This window comes from Schistocerca cancellata, unplaced genomic scaffold (assembly GCF_023864275.1).
Source record: "Schistocerca cancellata isolate TAMUIC-IGC-003103 unplaced genomic scaffold, iqSchCanc2.1 HiC_scaffold_1100, whole genome shotgun sequence".
In the NCBI taxonomy this organism is placed as follows: Eukaryota; Metazoa; Arthropoda; class Insecta; order Orthoptera; family Acrididae; genus Schistocerca; species Schistocerca cancellata.
The window spans coordinates 4796592-4809989 of NW_026047099.1; the positions used below are offsets into that span (position 1 = coordinate 4796592).

Sequence of the window (13398 nt, forward strand, 5' to 3'; positions counted from 1 at the left end):
CACCTAATGACGATGGATCACTCAAATTGCGTCCCGATTCAATACATCGTCCTCCAGCAGACTTGTCTCCATGGGTCTATTGCTGCCTCGGGCACCTTATGGCCGTTCTGCTGTGAGTCAAAGATTTTCGAATCGGACGAAAAACTGATAGTGAATTGTAACGTTCAGGGCCTCCTAATGACGATGGAACACTCAAATTGCGTCCCGATTCAATACATCGGCCTCCAGCAGACCTGTCTCCATTGGGTCTCGGGCACCCAATGGCCGTTCTGCTGTGAGATAAAGGTTTTCGAATCTGACGAAAAACTGATAGTGAATTGTAACATTCAGGGCCACCTAATGACGATGGAACACTCAAATTGCGTCCCGATTCAATACATCGTCCTCCAGCCGACTGGTCTCCATGGGTCTATTGCTGCCCCGGGCACCTTATGGCCGTTATGCTGTGAGTCTAGATTATCGAATGGGACGAAAAACTAATAGTGAATTGTAACGTTCAGGGCCACCTAATGACGATTGATCACTCAAATAGCGTCCCGATTCAATACATCGTCCTCCAGCAGACTTGTCTCCATGGGTCTATTGCTGCCTCGCGCGCCTTATGGCCGTTCTGCTGTGAGTCAAACATTTCCGAATCGGACGAAAACCTGATAGAGAATTGTAACTTTCAGGGCCACCTAATGACGATGGATCACTCTAATTGCGTCCCGATTCAATACATCGTCTTCCAGCCGACTTGTCTCCATGGGTCTATTGCTGCCTCGGGCACCTTATGGCCGTTCTGCTGTGAGTCAAAGATTTTCGAATCTGACGAAAAACTGATAGTGAATTGTAACATTCAGGGCCACGTAACGACGATGGATCACTCAAATTGCGTCCAGATTCAATACATCGTCCTCCAACCGACTTGTCTCCATGGGTCTTTTGCTGCCTCGGGCACCTTATCGCCGTTCTGCTGTGAGTCAAAGATTTTCGAATCGGACGAAAAACTGATAGTGATTTGTAACGTTCAGGGCCTCCTAATGACGATGGATCACTCAAATTGCGTCCCGATTCAATACATAGCCCTCCAGCAGACTTGTCTTCATGGGTCTTTTGCTGCCTCGGGCACCTTATGGCCGTTCTGCTGTGAGTCAAAGCTTTTCGACTCTGACGAAATCTGATAGTGAATTGTAACATTCAGGGCCACCTAATGACGATGGATCACTCAAATTTCGTCCCGATTCAATACATCCTCCTCCAGCAGACTTGTCTCCATGGGTCTATTGCTGCCTCGGGCACCTTATGGCCGTTCTGCTGTGAGTCAAAGATTTTCGAATCGGACGAAAAACTGATAGTGAATTGTAACGTTCAGGGCCACCTAATGAAAATGGATCACTCAAATTGCGTCCCGATTCAATACATCCTCCTCCAGCAGACTTGTCTCCATGGGTCTATTGCTGCCTCGGGCACCTTATGGCCGTTCTGCTGTGAGTCAAAGATTTTCGACTCTGACGAAAAGCTGATAGTGAATTGTAACATTCAGGGCCACCAAATGACGATGGATCACTCAAATTGCGTCCCGATTCAATACATCGTCCTCCAGCCGACTTGTCTCCATGGGTCTATTGCTGCCTCGGGCACCTTATGGCTGTTCTGCTGTGAGTCAAAGATTTTCGAATCGGACGAAAAACTGATAGTGATTAGTAACGTTCAGGGCCTCCTAATGACGATGGATCACTCAAATTGCGTCCCGATTCAATACATCGTCCTCCAGCAGACTTGTCTAGATGGGTCTATTGCTGCCTCGGGCACCTTATGGCCGTTCTGCTGTGAGTCAAAGATTTTCGAATCTGACGAAAAACTGATAGTGAATTGTAACATTCAGGGCCACGTAACGACGATGGATCACTCAAATTGCGTCCCGAGTCAATACATCGTCCTCCAGCCGACTTGTCTCCATGGGTCTTTTGCTGCCTCGGGCACCTTATCGCCGTTCTGCTGTGAGTCAAAGATTTTCGAATCGGACGAAAAACTGATAGTGATTTGTAACGTTCAGGGCCTCCTAATGACGATGGATCACTCAAATTGCGTCCCGATTCAATACATAGCCCTCCAGCAGACTTGTCTTCATGGGTCTTTTGCTGCCTCGGGCACCTTATGGCCGTTCTGCTGTGAGTCAAAGCTTTTCGACTCTGACGAAATCTGATAGTGAATTGTAACATTCAGGGCCACCTAATGACGATGGATCACTCAAATTTCGTCCCGATTCAATACATCCTCCTCCAGCAGACTTGTCTCCATGGGTCTATTGCTGCCTCGGGCACCTTATGGCCGTTCTGCTGTGAGTCAAAGATTTTCGAATCGGACGAAAAACTGATAGTGAATTGTAACGTTCAGGGCCACCTAATGAAAATGGATCACTCAAATTGCGTTCCGATTCAATACATCCTCCTCCAGCAGACTTGTCTCCATGGGTCTATTGCTGCCTCGGGCACCTTATGGCCGTTCTGCTGTGAGTCAAAGATTTTCGACTCTGACGAAAAGCTGATAGTGAATTGTAACATTCAGGGCCACCAAATGACGATGGATCACTCAAATTGCGTCCCGATTCAATACATCGTCCTCCAGCCGACTTGTCTCCATGGGTCTATTGCTGCCTCGGGCACCTTATGGCTGTTCTGCTGTAAGTCAAAGATTTTCGAATCGGAGGAAAAACTGATAGTGATTAGTAACGTTCAGGGCCTCCTAATGACGATGGATCACTCAAATTGCGTCCCGATTCAATACATCGTCCTCCAGCAGACTTGTCTACATGGGTCTATTGCTGCCTCGGGCACCTTATGGCCGTTCTGCTGTGAGTCAAAGATTTTCGAATCGGACGAAAAACTGATAGTGAATTGTAACGTTCAGGGCCACCTAATGACGATGGATCACTCAAATTGCGTTCCGATTCAATACATCGTCCTCCAGCAGACTTGTTTCCATGGGTCTATTGCTGCCTCGGGCACATTATGGCCGTTCTGCTGTGACTCAAAGATTTTCGAATCGGACGAAAAACCGATAGTGAATTGTAACGTTCAGGGCCTCCTAATGACGATGGAACACTCAAATTGCGTCCCGATTCAATACATCATCCTCAAGCAGACTTGTCTCCATGGGTCTATTGCTGCCTCGAGCACCTTATGGCCGTTCTGCTGTAAGTCAAAGATTTTCGAATCGGACGAAAAACTGATAATGGATTGTAACATTCAGGGCCACCTAATGACGATGGACCACAAAATTTGCGTCCCGATTCAATGCATCGTCCTCCAGCCGTTCTGCTGTGAGTCTATATTATCGAATGGGACGAAAAACTGATAGTGAATTGTAACGTTCAGGGCCACCTAATGACGATGGATCACTCAAATTGCGTCCCGATTCAATACATCGTCCTCCAGCCAACTTGTCTCCATGGGTCTATTGCTGCCTCGGGCACCTTATGGCCGTTCTGCTGTGAGTCAAAGATTTTCGAATCGGACGAAAAACTGATAGTGAATTGTAACGTTCAGGGCCACCTAATGACGATGTATCACTCAAATTGCGTCCCGATTCAATACATCGTCCTCCAGCAGACTTGCCTCCATGGGTCTATTGCTGCCTCGGGCACCTTATGGCCGTTCTGCTGTGAGTCAAAGATTTTCGAATCTGACGAATAACTGATAGTGAATTGTAACATTCAGGGCCACCTAATGACGATGGAACACTCAAATTGCGTCTCGATTCAATACATCGTCCTCCAGCCGACTTGTCTCCATGGGTCTATTGCTGCCTCGGGCACCTTATGGCCGTTCTGCTGTGAGTCAAAGATTTTCGAATCGGACGAAAAACTGATAGTGAATTGTAACGTTCAGGGCCACCTAATGACGATGGATCACTCAAATTGCGTCCCGATTCAATACATCCTCCTCCAGCAGACTTGTCTCCATGGGTCTATTGCTGCCTCGGGCACCTTATGGCCGTTCTGCTGTGAGTCAAAGATTTTCGACTCTGACGAAAAGCTGATAGTGAATTGTAACATTCAGGGCCACCAAATGACGATGGATCACTCAAATTGCGTCCCGATTCAATACATCGTCCTCCAGCCGACTTGTCTCCATGGGTCTATTGCTGCCTCGGGCACCTTATGGCCGTTATGTTGTGAGTCTAGATTATCGAATGGGACGAAAAACTGATAGTGAATTCTAACGTTCAGGGCCACCTAATGACGATGGATCACTCAAATTGCGTCCCGATTCAATACATCGTCCTCCAGCAGACTTGTCTCCATGGGTCTATTGCTGCCTCGGGCACCTTATGGCCGTTCTGCTGTGAGTCAAAAATTTTCGAATCGGACTAAAAAACAGATAGTGTATTGTAACTTTCAGGGCCACCTAATGACGATGGATCACTCAAATTGCGTCCCGATTCAGTACATCGTCTTCCAGCCGACTCTTCTCCATGGGTCTATAGCTGCCTCGGGCACCTTATGGCCGTTCTGCTGTGAGTCAAAGATTTTCGAATCGGACGAAAAACTGATAGTGAATTGTAACGTTCAGGGCCACCTAATGACGATGAATCACTCAAATTGCGTCCCGATTCAATACATTGTCCTCCAGCAGACTTGTCTCCAAGGGGCTATTGCGGCCTCGGGCATCTTACGGCCGTTCTGCTGTGAGTCAAAGATTTTCGAATCTGACGAAAAACTGATTGTGAATTGTAACATTCAGGGCCACGTAATGACGATGGATCACTCAAATTGCGTCCTGATTCAATACATCGTCCTCCAGCCGACTTGTCTCCATGGGTCTATTGCTGCCTCGGGCACCTTATGGCCGTTCTGCAGTGAGTCAAAGATTTTCGAATCGGACGAAAGACTGATAGTGATTTGTAACGTTCAGGGCCTCCTAATGACGATGGAACACTCAAATTGCGTCCCGATTCAATACATCGTCCTCCAGCAGACTTGCCTTCATGGGTCTATTGCTGCCTCGGGCACCTTATGGCCGTTCTGCTGTGAGTCAAAGATTTTCGAATCGGACGAAAAACTGACAGTGAATTGTAACGTTCAGGGCCACCTAATGACGATGGATCACTCAAATTGCGTCCCGATTCAATACATCGTCCTCCAGCAGACTTGTCTCCATGGGTCTATTGCTGCCTCGGGCACCTTATGGCCGTTCTGCTGTGACTCAAAGATTTTCGAATCGGACGAAAAACTGATAGTGAATTGTAACGTTCAGGGCCTCCTAATGACGATGGAACACTCAAATTGCGTCCCGATTCAATACATCGTCCTCCAGCAGACTTGCCTCCATGGGTCTATTGCTGCCTCGGGCACCTTATGGCCGTTCTGCTGTGAGACTAGATTATCGAATGGGACGAAAAACTGATAGTGAATTGTAACGTTCAGGGCCACCTAATGACGATGGATCACTCAAATTGCGTCCCGATTCAATACATCGTCCTCCAGCCAACTTGTCTCCATGGGTCTATTGCTGCCTCGGGCACCTTATGGCCGTTCTGCTGTGAGTCAAAGATTTTCGAATCGGACGAAAAACTGATAGAGAATTGTAACTTTCAGGGCCACCTAATGACGATGGATCACTCAAATTGCGTCCCGATTCAATACGTCGTCCTCCAGCCGACTTGTCTCCATGGGTCTATTGCTGCCTCGGGCACCTTATGGCCGTTCTGCTGTGAGTCAAAGATTTTCGAATCGGACGAAAAACTGATAGTGAATTGTAACGTTCAGGGCCTCCTAATGACGATGGAACACTCAAATTGCGTCCCGATTCAATACATCGTCCTCCAGCAGACTTGTCTCCATTGGTCTATTGCTGCCTTGGGCACCTTATGGGCGTTCTGCAGTGAGTCAAAAATTTTCGAATCGGACGAAAAACTGATAGTGAATTGTAACGTTCAGGGCCTCCTAATGACGATGGAACACGCAAATTGCGTCCCGATTCAATACATCGTCCTCCAGCAGACTTCTCTCCATGGGTCTATTGCTGCCTCGGGCACCTTATGGCCGTTCTGCTGTGAGTCAAAAATTTTCGAATCTGACGAAAAACTGATAGTGAATTGTAACATTCAGGGCCACCTAATGACGATGGATCACTCAAATTGCGTCCCGATTCAATACATCGTCCTCCAGCCGTCTTGTCTGCATGTTTCTATTGCTGCCTGGGGCACCTTATGGCCGTTCTGCTGTGAGTCAAAGATTTTCGAATCGGACGAAAAACTGATAGTGAATTGTAACGTTCAGGGCCACCTAAAGACGATGAATCACTCAAATTGCGTCCCGATTCAATACATCGTCCTCCAGCAGACTTGTCTCCATGGCTCTATTGCAGCCTCGGGCACCTTATGGCCGTTCTGCTGTGAGTCAAAGATTTTCGAATCTGACGAAAAACTGATAGTGAATTGTACCATTCAGGGCCACCTAATGACGATGGAACACTCAAATTGCATCTCGATTCAATACATCGTCCTCCAGCCGACTTGTCTCCATGGGTCTATTGCTGCCTCGGGCACCTTATGGCCGTTCTGCTGTGAGTCAAAGATTTTCGAATCGGACGAAAAACTCATAGTGAATTGTAACGTTCAGGGCCTCCTAATGCTGACGCAACACTCAAATTGCGTCCCGATTCAATACATCGTCCTCCAGCCGACTTGTCTCCGTGGGTCTATTGCCTGCTCGGGCACATTATGGCCGTTCTGCTGTGAGTCAAAGATTTTCGAATCGGACGAATAATTGATAGTGAATTGTAACGTTCAGGGCCACGTAATGACGATGGATCATTCAAATTGCGCCCCGATTCAATACATCGTCCTCCAGCAGACTTGTCTCCATGGGTCTATTGCTGCCTCGGGCACCTTATGGCCGTTCTGCTGTGAGTCAAAGATTTTCGAATCTGACGAATAACTGATAGTGAATTGTTACATTCAGGGCCACCTAATGACGATGGAACACTCAAATTGCGTCCCGATTCAGTACATCGTCCTCCAGCCGACTTGTCTCCATGGGTCTATTGCTGCCTCGGGCACCTTATGGCCGTTATGTTGTGAGTCTAGATTATCGAATGGGACGAAAAACTGATAGTGAATTCTAACGTTCAGGGCCACCTAATGACGATGGATCACTCAAATTGGGTCCCGATTCAATACATCGTCCTCCAGCAGACTTGTCTCCATGGGTCTATTGCTGCCTCGGGCACCTTATGGCCGTTCTGCTGTGAGTCAAAAATTTTCGAATCGGACTAAAAAACAGATAGTGTATTGTAACTTTCAGGGCCACCTAATGACGATGGATCACTCAAATTGCGTCCCGATTCAGTACATCGTCTTCCAGCCGACTCTTCTCCATGGGTCTATTGCTGCCTCGGGCACCTTATGGCCGTTCTGCTGTGAGTCAAAGATTTTCGAATCTGACGAAAAACTGATTGTGAATTGTAACATTCAGGGCCACGTAATGACGATGGATCACTCAAATTGCGTCCTGATTCAATACATCGTCCTCCAGCCGACTTGTCTCCATGGGTCTATTGCTGCCTCGGGCACCTTATGGCCGTTCTGCAGTGAGTCAAAGATTTTCGAATCGGACGAAAGACTGATAGTGATTTGTAACGTTCAGGGCCTCCTAATGACGATGGAACACTCAAATTGCGTCCCGATTCAATACATCGTCCTCCAGCAGACATGTCTTCATGGGTCTATTGCTGCCTCGGGCACCTTATGGCCGTTCTGCTGTGAGTCAAAGATTTTTGAATCGGACGAAAAACTGATAGTGAATTGTAACGTTCAGGGCCACCTAATGACGATGGATCACTCAAATTGCGTCCCGATTCAATACATCGTCCTCCAGCAGACTTGTCCCCATGGGTCTATTGCTGCCTCGGGCACCTTATGGCCGTTCTGCTGTGACTCAAAGATTTTCGAATCGGACGAAAAACTGATAGTGAATTGTAACGTTCAGGGCCTCCTAATGACGATGGAACACTCAAATTGCGTCCCGATTCTATACATCGTCCTCCAGCAGACTTGCCTCCATGGGTCTATTGCTGCCTCGGGCACCTTATGGCCGTTCTGCTGTGAGACTAGATTATCGAATGGGACGAAAAACTGATAGTGAATTGTAACGTTCAGGGCCACCTAATGACGATGGATCACTCAAATTGCGTCCCGATTCAATACATCGTCCTCCAGCCAACTTGTCTCCATGGGTCTATTGCTGCCTCGGGCACCTTATGGCCGTTCTGCTGTGAGTCAAAGATTTTCGAATCGGACGAAAAACTGATAGAGAATTGTAACTTTCAGGGCCACCTAATGACGATGGATCACTCAAATTGCGTCCCGATTCAATACGTCGTCCTCCAGCCGACTTGTCTCGATGGGTCTATTGCTGCCTCGGGCACCTTATGGCCGTTCTGCTGTGAGTCAAAGATTTTCGAATCGGACGAAAAACTGATAGTGAATTGTAACGTTCAGGGCCTCCTAATGACGATGGAACACTCAAATTGCGTCCCGATTCAATACATCGTCCTCCAGCAGACTTGTCTCCATGGGTCTATTGCTGCCTCGGGCACCTTATGGCCGTTCTGCAGTGAGTCAAAGATTTTCGAATCGGACGAAAAACTGATAGTGAATTGTAACGTTCAGGGCCTCCTAATGACGATGGAACACGCAAATTGCGTCCCGATTCAATACATCGTCCTCCAGCAGACTTCTCTCCATGGGTCTATTGCTGCCTCGGGCACCTTATGGCCGTTCTGCTGTGAGTCAAAAATTTTCGAATCTGACGAAAAACTGATAGTGAATTGTAACATTCAGGGCCACCTAATGACGATGGATCACTCAAATTGCGTCCCGATTCAATACATCGTCCTCCAGCCGTCTTGTCTGCATGGGTCTATTGCTGCCTGGGGCACCTTATGGCCGTTCTGCTGTGGGTCAAAGATTTTCCAATCGGACGAAAAACTGATAGTGAATTGTAACGTTCAGGGCCACCTAAAGACGATGAATCACTCAAATTGCGTCCCGATTCAATACATCGTCCTCCAGCAGACTTCTCTCCATGGGTCTATTGCTGCCTCGGGCACCTTAAGGCCGTTCTGCTGTGAGTCAAAGGTTTTCGAATCTGACGAAAAACAGATAGTGAATTGTAACATTCAGGGCCACCTAATGACGATGGATCACTCAAATTGCGTCCCGATTCAATACTTCCTCCTCCAGCAGACTTGTCTCCATGGGTCTATTGCTGACCCGGGCACCTTATGGCCGATCTGCTGTGAGTCAAAGATTTTCGAATCGGACGAAAAACTGATAGTGAATTGTAACGTTCAGGGCCACCTAATGACGATGGATCACTCAAATTGCGTCCCGATTCAATACATCGTCCTCCAGCAGACTTGTCTCCATGGGTCTATTGCTGCCTCGGGCACCTTATGGCCTTTCTGCTGTGTCTCAAAGATTTTCGAATCGGACGAAAAACTGAGAGTGAATTGTAACGTTCAGGGCCTCCTAATGACGATGGAACACTCAAATTGCGTCCCGATTCAATACATCGTCCTCCAGCAGACTTATCTCCATGGGTCTATTGCTGCCTTGGGCACCTTATGGCCGTTCTGCTGTGAGTCAAAGATTTTCGAATCGGACGAAAAACTGATAGTGAATTGTATCATTCAGGGCCACCTAATGACGATGGACCACACATATTGCGTCCCGATTCAATACATCGTCCTCCAGCCGACTTGACTCCATGGGTCTATTGCTGCCTCGGGCACCTTATGGCCGTTCTGCTGTGAGTCTAGATTATCGAATGGGACGAAAAACTGATAGTGAATTGTAACGTTCAGCGGAGGGCCTGTGCGTGGTGTGGCAGTGTCGTGCTGGTGGGCCCACTGGTAGCGATGTGGGCTTCCTCGCCTCGCCTCGCCTCGCCTCGCCTCACACCAGGTGTCTGCGTAGTTTGCAGTGCATTCGCACCATTCCTATCCCTGTCCCTGTCCCCGTCCCGACTTGTCCCGACTTTGCTCGACTGCCGCTCGCTGCCGCTCGGGTCGTGGTCCATATGACAGCGCAAGCACGACAAACGTCTGCGGGACGAGACGAGACGAGACGAGACGAGACGACTAAGGAATAAATTCGTGGTTACAAATCTAATTTGGAACTCTACACTCCTACACAACAATAGGCGGTGACGTATTTCAGAAATCACCTGCCGATTCGTACTGTTTTGTCGTTTTCAAAGTCTTCTTGGCAAACTTGGTTAGCACATTCTACCTCAAACTGAGTTAATTACTGCATTTTCGTACCATTACAGTAGTTTAAAAGGCTTAAGGAAGCAACTTTGTCACAACAGAAAGGTAGTTTGAAAATTGGGCTGGCGACATAACAAAAAAAAAAAGGAAGGGAGCCAACAGCACCCGGGTTTCCCAGGCGGTCACCCATCCAAGTACTAGCCGGGCCCGATGATGCTTAACTTCGGTGATCGGACGAGAACCGGTGTATTCATCATGGTATGGCCGTCGGCGCTCATCTAATGTAGGAGCACGGCAGAATTCGCGTTCGGCTTTTCTCCCAACACACAAAATGTTAGTTTTCGGCCGCATTTGACGAAAGCGCTTCCTTCCGCAACCGCCAGTTCCTCGAGGCCGGCGCGGGGAGGCGCGCCCGGCGTCCCAGCCGAGCGACGGCCGAATTGGCGGGCGCACCGCCGCGTGTGTGAGACGCACTGCTGCTCGTTGCACCCCCTGTCATTCGCTGGGCGCGTGCAGCCTTCGACACTAGCGGAGGACGCATCTTGTCTCTGGTGTTCAGCGGAGGGCCTGTGCGGGGTGTGGCAGTGTCGTGCTGGAGGGCGCCACTGGTAGCGATGTGGGCATCCTCGCCTCGCCTCGCCTCGCCTCGCCTCACACCAGGTGTCTGCGTAGTTTGCAGTGCATTCGCACCATTCCTATCCCTGTCCCTGTCCCCGTCCCGACTTGTCCCGACTTTGCTCGACTGCCGCTCGCTGCCGCTCGGGTCGTGGTCCATATGACAGCGCAAGCACGACAAACGTCTGCGAGACGAGACGAGACGAGACGAGACGAGACGACTAAGGAATAAATTCGTGGTTACAAATCAAATTTGGAACTCTACACTCCTACACAACAATAGGCGGTGACGTATTTCAGAAATCACCTGCCGATTCGTACTGTTTTGTCGTTTTCAAAGTCTTCTTGGCAAACTTGGTTAGCACATTCTCCCTCAAACTGAGTTAATTACTGCATTTTCGTACCATTACAGTAGTTTAAAAGGCTTAAGGAAGCAACTTTGTCACAACAGAAAGGTAGTTTGAAAATTGGGCTGGCGACATAACAAAAAAAAAAAAAGGAAGGGAGCCAACAGCACCTTTTTTTTTTTTTTTTTTCTGTTGACTCCATGTCCCACGACGAACGGACGAAAAGAAAGTCAGTATCCCCCGTTGGTGTCCTTAAAACGGTCGACGTCCGTCGGGAAAAAGCGGCAAGAGCAAAAAAAACCATAATCCAGCAATCTTCGGCATGGAGACAATGACTCCGCCAGGGAAACAAAATCCAGTAGAAATAAAACCACTTCCTTAGTGTCACTATTACCGGGAAAGTTCCACACCAGTAAAACTGAGGGGTAAAGTCCATCAGGTGGACAAGTGAAACGAAAAAAAAAAAAAAAAAAAAAAAAAAACATGAAAGTCACTGCGTGGTAACACTAGTGAAAATTGAAAATATCACTGCCGCCACATGGGAGACCTACAGGAGAAAACCAGTGCTTGTAAATAAAAGTGCCGATGTCCACAGCATAAAACATCAGAATCAAGAAAAAGGTAAACTGTACTGGAAATAAAAAAAGACACAGATAAGAAAAAAAAGAGTTCCTCTGAGTACACGTATTTCCATAAGTGTTCGTTCCTTGAAAAACACAGCTTGAGCGGTCAAAATAGAATAGTATACCAAACCGTCATAAACATGTTAAGCATCCACCGACATCCGGGAAAAGGCATGAGCAAGTGCAACCTTCAAAAAATTTGCAAAAGTAGCACGATAGCCAGGCAAAGCTTCAGTTTGTTCATGCTGAGTCCATAAATAGGTAAGAAAGTCCAATTCAGTAGTCAATTTCAGGTGAAACATTGCAAAAACGGTATGACCCAGGAGCCACACCGTAGCATTCTTCTTTGTATTCGGGTAGGCGACGCATTGAGGAATTAAGGCGTCGGTCGGCAAGACTGAACGCGTATCCACTCGAGTGATTAGGCGAATCATATCTCTGGCGGCATCCCAAACACTGCAAAAATGTCCACACACAAAACGGTGTTCAAGTGTATCTTCCGCATCACACAAGTCGCAAGCTCCAGACGAGATGAGGTTGATGGAATGGAGCTTCGAATTTGTAGGGAAGGTACGATGCACAACCTTGTACCACACGGCGTGTACAGAGGGAGGAAGAACATGGCTGGCAAGATTTTTCCATACCGCGACCCAATTATACCACGGTAGCCGATACTCCCACTTACAACGCACAGGTGATCCACGGAAAGCAGAAACGACGTCGCAGACTCGAAGACTGGGAACGTCACATAGCGCGAGGTAGCTGTTGTCCATATAGTAGCGACGCACATAGTTAAGAAAAAAGGGAATGTGCGAGACATTCACCGGCGCCTCCACTGATAGAGGACGATACATACTGAAGACCGCCGCAGTGGTACCGTTCGGGGCCCTCTCCATAACAACGGTGGTCCGTTTCCAAAGGAGAGCAGAGCACTTCGCGCGAAGATCTACTAAACCCAAACCACCATCTGTCGGGCTTAGAGTACAGGTGTCATACGAGACTTTAAAAATGTCACCTCGCCATAAAAACCAATACACCGCCTGCTTGAGGGCACGTTCCAACTGCCGAGGCAGTGGAAGGACCTGTGCGAGGTACCACACCCTGGCCAGAATGTTAGAATTGATCAAGGCCACCTTGTCACGAAGCGCCAACGTGCGAGCCGCATAGATCTTGGCAACGGCGCGCACCTTATGGAGCGTAGACCGCCAATTGAGCGCCTCCATCCGTTGTGGATGAGAAGAAAAAAGCACGCCCAGGATTTTGTGCTGTTCGCGGACACAAAACCAGCTCCGCTGTATGGACCGTGCGCGGGGTGTAAGAGGCAAACAAACAGTCTTAGTTGGGTTGACAATGGCACCTGTAGCTTTTTCAAAGCGTTGCAGTGCACCATATAGAGTGTCAACGTCATCAGAATGGCCAAGAAAAACGCCAAGATCGTCGGCGTACGCCTTGCAAATGAGGCGGTGCGTCCCTATCTGAATGCCACGGCAGTCGCGGCCGATAATTCGCAGCAACGGATCTAAAGCTACAGAAAAAAGGGCCATTGAAAGGGGA

General features: G+C 48.2%; 1 non-coding gene across 1 annotated transcript; it reads right to left on the minus strand.

Moving 5' to 3' along the window:
- Positions 1 to 10412: 10412 nt before the first annotated feature.
- Positions 10413 to 10531, minus strand: LOC126155740 (5S ribosomal RNA). Its single transcript, XR_007533181.1, has one exon. It is a non-coding gene; the product is annotated as a 5S ribosomal RNA (ribosomal RNA).
- Positions 10532 to 13398: the final 2867 nt, after the last annotated feature.